A 7780-nucleotide genomic window follows, 5' to 3' on the forward strand; every position below is an offset into this window, starting at 1 on the left:
ACAGTTCATTGGCATCAGGTACATTCACAAAGTTGTGCAACTGTCAGCACCACTCACTTCCCAGCTTTTTTCATCTTGCAAAACTGAAACTAAACTATAACCCCATTCCCCTCTCCTCCCGCCCCTGGCAACCCCCATTCTACTTTCTGTCTGCATGCATTTGACTACTCCAGGTACCTCGTAGAAGTGGAATCACACAATATTCATCCCTTTGTGACTGGCTGATTTTGCTTAGTATACTGTCTTCAAGGTTCATCCATATTGTAACATGTGCTAGAATTTCTATCCTTTTAAAAGGCTGAATAATATTCCATTGCATGAGAGACCACATTTTGATTATCTGTTCCTCCATCAATGGACACCTGGCTCACTTCACATGGTAGTTCTTATAAATAATGCTGAGTATACAAACATCTGTTTGAGTCCCTGCTTTAAATTCTTTTAGTTAAACACCCAGAAGTGCAATAGCTGGATCATCTGGCAGTTCTATTTTCAAATTTTTAAGGAACCTCCATACTGTCTTCCATAGCAGTTTTAACTGCTGTTACATTTCCAGAAGCAATGCATGAGTTCCAATTTTTTCCACATCCTCTCCAACACTTATCATTTCCTGTTTTTAATAATAGTTATCCTCATAGGTATGAAGTGGTGATTCACTGCAGTTTTATGATTTGCATTTTTCTAATATTCGGTGATGTTGAGCATCTTTCCGTGTGCTTATTGACCATTTGTATATCTTCTTGCAGAGAAGTTTAAGCCCTATGCTGATTTTTAAAAAGGGTTGTTGCGGGTTTTGTTATTAAGTTTTATGAGCTCTTTGAATATTCTGGATATTAATCTCTTATCAGATATATAAATTGCAAATATTTTCTCCCATTCTCCTAGGCTCTTTCACCTGTTGATCATGTCCTTGGACTCATAAAAGTCTTTACTTTTGATGAACTTTATATTTTTTGTTTGGTCATCTGTGCTTTTGGTGTTGTAGGAGAGAAATCATTGCCAAGTGGAAAGTCATGAACTTTTAAAAAAATAAAAATTAATACAAAAAGGAAATGTGGAAAAATGATCAAAACCTGACCCAGATGAATATTGCATGACTTAACCTTCTTCACCTCATTGTGCTCTCAGCCTTGTTCAGTCCCGTCTTCACTGAGAATGTTGTTATTTTCTTCATATGGAGCGTGGGGGCATTGATTTTGGACTTTAAAAATATTGCGTTAAAAATACCAATTGTCTTGATTACTGAGGTTCCTGATGCCCCTAACATTTTGTGCCCGAGCTGAGTTCCTCCCTCCCCTCACCCTAACACAGCCCTGCTCCGACACAGCAGCTAGCCAGGCTCTCTAGTCATCTTCACGTGGGGCCAGCTCTCCTTCAAGGCTGGACACCCACCTCCGCAGAGAAGCCCTCTGCTCTGCCAGCAGTCAATGGACAAGCGTTCACTGCGCTAACTCATCCTGATCTCCACCAGGGGCGTTTTGGTCAGCGTTCAACAGCTGGCCCTTGGCAAAGCAGGGATGGGCAGGGTGAGCAGTTTTCCATGACGTAGTTTCCCCTCCCAGACGAAAGTTCAAGCTACAAACAAAGGATGTTGCTGAAATCAGAGCTGGGAAGAGCTGGGAATGGGCAGATCCAAGCCACGGGCGGTATTGAAGGGAACGCCCATGGCCAGTGGGAGAGGGGCAGTGCCTCCCCACAGGATGTTATCACTGGGATTTGAAATTGCAACACATCAGCCAAAGGTTAACTGGGATAGCAAAGGAGATATAATGCAGGAAATCAGTTCCCCAGGGGGTGGAGAGGTTCAGAATCACCCAGGGACAATGTAAGTCCAGGAGCAGAGGGAAGGCCCTCCACGCCTGGGCTGAGAGAGAGGAGGAGACGATGGTAGGTACCAGGGGCTTGCGTGGCAGTGCTGGAACTGCAGACTAGATGGAGATGCTGCTGGACATGCTGCCAGAGGGAGAGATGAGAGAAACACCCTGGTTTCTCTTCTCCTCCTGAATTTCCATCCCCACCAGCACCTCCCACTGGGCTGAACACAGCTGACCGCGGAGAAGGGGGTTTGCAGGCTGCAGGCTGCCCCTTCGATACACAGCACCTGGAAAGGGTGAGGAGCAGGTCCGAGGGGATCCAGGCCCAGAAGGGGCACACCCAGGCGCTGGGGGCCTAGTGCTGGCCCATCCTCATAGTGCCCATTGCAAGGGTCAAGGGTGCAGATGGTCTGGCTCTGCGATTCTGAGTATTGAGTGGTGATTAGATTATCTACAGAGGGAAAGGGGTGTGGGGCTTAAACAGCTGAGGACTTTATATTTAAATGTGAAATTTAGATAATTCCTCTAGAGCAGGAAACTGAAATGGGAGGGATTAAGTATTTGGGAAAAAAATTTTAAATTAGAGACTTAAGTATCAATAAATAATATTCTAACAGACAAATTACAGACTTGATTCAAGTAAATAATATTCTAACATACCTCAAAACTTTGTTTGGTTTCATAAGAAAGAAGTATTTCAGTTATTAAAGCTGAGAAATTATTTTGATGAATGATAGAGTTGTTACACTTATAAACCTAAATATATAAAGTAAGAAAGAGAAGCAGAAGATAATGAGAAAAGATGAGATAATGAAAAGTATAAAAGTGAAAGTCACTCAGTCCTTTGCAACCCCATGATTGAATTCTCCAGGCCAGAATACTGGAGGGGGATCTTCCCAACCCAGGGATCAAACCCAGATCTCCCTTATTGCAAGTGGATTCTTTACCAGCTGAGCCACCAGGAAAGCCCAAGAATATTGGCATGGGTAGCCTATCCCTTCTTCGGCAGATCTTTCTGACCCAGGAGTTGAACCTGGGTCTCCTACGTTGCAGGCAGATTCTTTACCAGCTGAGCCACTAAGGAAGTCCAATGAATATATAGGTCATATATAACTATGTATAAAAAAAAAAGAATATTTAAAGTAATGAAACATCAATTGTAAGAGAAAATTACTCATTTTTAAATAAACTATATATAAATGCACATTTTAATGACAAAGGTAAAAACTGTCATGGAAGTTCCTTCCACGTGGCTGATTGACATTCACGAAACTTCATGAGCTGCAGGTGAACATAAGTTGATAAAATAAAACCAATTCTTTAATAGGACCTTTCAATAAACATTTTTATGACTTAGTTGGTAACAGAAATATTGAATAAATAGAATTATCAAACAGTACTGTAACGGCTAAGAAATTCTTTAGTGAAATTCCTTAGTTCAGTGGAAGATTCAGCACACAAAATGAAACCACTAAGGTATTTACTTAGGACTAAAGTCACCTACCAAATATCAACTGAATGGGGACCATGGTTGAGAGTTTGATATGATTCTGTAAGTCAAATTATGGTTCAGACAATTAGTTTCACCTAGAAGGTGACAGCTTGCCAGCCAAAAAAAAAGTGGCAAAAACTTGAAAAGATCAATTACTTGAAACAGCTAAAATGATTTATTTATTTATTTTCTCAGTCATTTTATATTCCTTGATATGTCATTGTAGCAGTTCAATTAGTTTGCTTTGATATTAGATAGAATACATTTTGCTGATTTGATTTGTATTTGATTTACATGACCATTCTTGCTGCTAGCTAATATTTTCAGATCACATGGGGAACTCATTTATAGAGGAGAGGCTGCAGCTGAATTTCAATCGGTAAGTTGGGAGGGGGCTTCATAAATATGAGCATGAACCTTGCTCATAAATGTGAACAGGGACACGTGAAAGAGCTTGTGTGATGTATGCGCTCAGTCATGTCCGACTCTTTGTGACCCTATGGGCTATAGCCCACAAAGCTCCCCTGTCCATGGAATTCTCCAGGTAGGAATACTGGAGTGAGTGCCATTTCTTTCTCCAGGGAATCATCCCAACCTAGGGACCGAACCCGCATCTCCTGCATCGGCAGGCAGATTCTTTACCACCTAGCCATCTGGGAAGCTGCGAGTTGATACAGGGGCTCATTTGGACAGCCAGATGTGGGCAGGGAAGGCTTACTCACTGCGGTCCATTCAACAAATGAATATGCCAAAACTTAAAAAGGATTGAGATGCACAAACCAACGGGTCCTTCACGAGAATGCTTCTCATCACAGAAAAGAAGAGTAACAGTCTTTGCTTTCTTTCCCCTGCCCTCAAAAGGCAGGACGTGTATATAAAAGGTATGTATCACAGAAGTGCCCCAACCTAACCTCCTTCCCAGAGAAATGTTTGTAATTGGAGGTGTTTGAGATGATTTATAAAAGAGTTGTTTTAAAATTTGTGAAAAAAGGCAAAAAAGACCTGTGTTTGCTTGACTTTTCAGATTTTATAATTATGTTAAAAAGCATGTCAAAACTCTAACATTACCAGTTCTCAAGCAGGCTAGGGCTGTCAGGCTGGAGGCTGACAGCGCTGTTAAAAACGGCACTGTGTGTTCTGGATCCTGCAAGCCAGCTCTGGTTTAAATTGCTCTTTCCTACTCTGGGCATCAGCGCCCTTGTACTTGTCAGGTTCTTCCTCCATTTGACTTTGGGAAATGCCATTATACTTCTTGGAAAACAAGACAGTCCAGACATGGTGCCTACCTGGTGCCCATTCTGTGAGTCGCTAGGAGCTGACGGGATGTCGGTAGGAAGTAACAGCTGGTGTGAGGACCACACACAAGAAAAGAAACAGTCCTGAGCTGAACAGGGTTTAACACTGGCTTTTAAGTTCCTGGAAGGCCAGGACTGTATCTTAATCCTTTCTGAATGCCACGTTCCTAACAATGCCTCCCCACCGCAGAGTATTTGTTGAAATGAAATACTCATAAATAAAGCATTGTTAAACACAATAGTCGGTGTTACAGTCATTCTATCGTTCAAAAAGCACATGTGGACTGGTCTGAGCAAGAACATGAATGTTACAGCCTAGTTCTACTTAGATCTGTTACTGTTGTTATTGATATGTTATTACTCACAGTGATTTCAGTTAGTTAACATAGTAGCTGAGTTACATTTCCTGGGGCACAAGAGGTGAGCGAATTCAGAAAACAAAGTTCTTTGGCACTTGAACTTGAATCCCAGGTCTATCATCTTCTATGTGGTCCTAAAAAAAAAAAATCACTGATTTCTGAGCCTCAGTCTCCTTTTCTGTAGTGATGGAGACAACAATAATATCTAAGTCAAGAGTGAATGGGAGTGCTGTGGAGATGTCTGGTCACAGACCATAAAATCCAGTGTGGATATGAAAGGCTCTCTGCAATGATGTAACGGTGTGTAGGCAAGGCCAGCACTCAATTCAGAGAAATAATCAACTGAACCTACTGGGGGCAACATACGAGTGTGCTCCACATCACCAACGTTTGGTGTTACTAGTCTTTTTTAGTATTTCTCATGGGTGTGAAGTGGTGTGCATGTGTGCTAAGTCATTTCAGTCATGTCCGACTCTTTGCAACCCTATGGTTTGTAGCCGACCCCCCTCCTCTGTCCATGGGGATTCTCCAGGCAAGAATACTGGAGTGGGTTGCCATGCCCTCCTCCAGGGGATCTTCCCAACACAGGGATCGAACCCACATCTCTTACATCTCTTGCATTGGCAGGCGGGTTCTTTACCACTAGCGCCACCTGGGAAGCCTGGGAAGTGGTGCGCCATTGTGGTTTTAGTTTTCATTTCCCTGATGACAGGTGGTGTTGAGCATCTTTTCACATGCTTACTGGCCATTTGTTTTCCTGTGAAGGGTGTGTTTGAATTTTTTTGCACATTAAAAAAATTAAGTTGTCTTTTTATTACTGAGTTGTAAGAAGCTTTTTTTTTTAAATTTTCTGGCTACAAGTTCTTTCTCAGACATATATATTGAGAATATTTTCTCCCAGTTTGTGGTTTATTTTTACATAAGCAATCTCTTCTCAAAGATCAGAAGTTTTACATTTTCATAAAGTCCAACTTGTTAAAAATTTTTTGGTTTGGGTTTTTATTGCATTTTTACATAAAAAGATCTTTGCTTATCCCAAGGTCATACAGATTTCTAAAATTGACACAAAACACGAATCTCTGTTGAGATGGCATGAATAAAACCAAAGAACCATATAAACCTTCAGCTTCCAGTCACCTTGCTTTCCTAGAACTGGCATACTGCCTGGCACATAGTAATACTAAAAACTATTGGTAGAATTTAATTTAATTGTGACAGTGTATTCCAACTAGAGATTTCAGTTTTTGAGTGGTGGAAATAGCATTTGAACTTTGAATTTTCCACCAAATGTGAAAAGTGGTGACAATCAAATGCAAATATCAAGGGGTCAATTCTTGACGATGTCTTTGGAAAACAAACCACGTATTAGTAGATTCCTCTGTTTCTCCAGCAGGGGGCATTTTAGGATTTCCTTAACTCAATAAGTGTTAGTTGTTCAGTCCTGATTCACTCTTTGCGGCTTCATGGACTGTAGCCCACAGGATCCTCTGTCCATGGGATTCTCCAGGCAAGAATACTGGAGTAGGTTGCCATTCCCTTCTCCAGGGGATCTTTCCGACCCAGAGATCGAACCTGGATCTCCCACATTGCAGGCAGATTCTTCACCATCTGAACCACCAAACTCCACGTTAAAAATCTGAAAAAATTATTTACAGAAGAACTTCTCAGATTTGTTTTCTCAGACCTCCTTCTCTGTGTGGTTCTGGAGGCAAGGTTCTGCAGGGAAAAGAGGGTGTTGGGAAGAGCCAAGATGAGGAGTTAGGAGGCCTTGGTGCATTCCCAGTTCTGCATCACCCAGACGGCGACGGTGGTCAGCCACTCCAGCTCTTGGACCTGCTCCTTTGTTTGCAGGAAAGGAGAAAAAAAAGTTGTTCTCAGATTGCTAAAGCCACCTGATTCAGACAGCATATGGTGTGCCCACCCTGCAGCTCGGGGTTGATATAAAGCCATGCTCTTCTGACATGGTATATGACTGAATTCTAGCCCCATCTCATCAGGGCACATCTCTCTCCTCTCCCTTCTTCCCGAAGACTCACCACTCCCCAAGGCTGCCCCTTGCTCTCTGTTTTGTCCCTTGAAGCGATGCTGTCACGGCTCCTGTGTCCCACCCCTGGGATGCATATCTCACTGCACATCTGTGAGCCTATGAAGGAGCCACACACTCAGCCTTAGAGGTCCTTTTGAAGCTGTAGAGGCGTCAAGATCATTTTCTTCAGGAAGCCTTGTGTGGGTGCAGTTTGCCCACCCCTCCCAGGCAGCCAACAGCTCAGAGACTCTTGGCTCTCCTCCCCCAAGGGGGTGGTCAGCGAGTCCCTATGATCCACTTTTCTGAAAGGCACTACTCATGGAGACTCTGTGTCTCCTCTGCTAGAAATAGAAGCGGCTGGAAACTTTTAACAGAAACCTGCTTTCAGAGCACCCCTTTTCACCTCCTGGGCACCATGCTACATCTTTAGGATGGTACATCCAGTCTTTCCTTAGAGAGGTGTAGACAGCTGAGTTTACAGGCCACTATGGTTGGGAGTGGGGGATATAGGGAACGGCATTTTGTGTGTGGACAGTGTCGAACTTAAGACGTAGAACACCCAGTTGGTATCTGCCAAAAACCACAGAATTGATAGGGGTGGGAAACTCACACATCTTCTGTTCAGGTGGGGGGTGTTATGTGAGTAAAAACCCAGTGTTGCGGCAGGCAGAGAGGCAGGCAGAAGGCCTGTTGAGAATCACCCACTCAGGTACTGCCAGAAGCCCAAAGTTTGCCTGCTGGAATCCAGAGCAGCTCTGGGAATCACATCTTAAAACAGCCACTTCCCTGACTCT

The 7780-nt window shown here is 43.0% G+C and overlaps 1 long non-coding RNA gene across 1 annotated transcript; it reads left to right on the forward strand.

Annotated features, from left to right (window-relative positions):
• Positions 1-1802: 1802 nt before the first annotated feature.
• LOC139039442 (uncharacterized) lies at positions 1803-4840 on the forward strand. Its single transcript, XR_011492704.1, has 2 exons — positions 1803-1887; positions 3888-4840. It is a non-coding gene; the product is annotated as an uncharacterized lncRNA (long non-coding RNA).
• Positions 4841-7780: the final 2940 nt, after the last annotated feature.

The sequence above is a fragment of the Odocoileus virginianus genome, chromosome 18, assembly GCF_023699985.2.
Source record: "Odocoileus virginianus isolate 20LAN1187 ecotype Illinois chromosome 18, Ovbor_1.2, whole genome shotgun sequence".
Classification (NCBI taxonomy): Eukaryota; Metazoa; Chordata; class Mammalia; order Artiodactyla; family Cervidae; genus Odocoileus; species Odocoileus virginianus.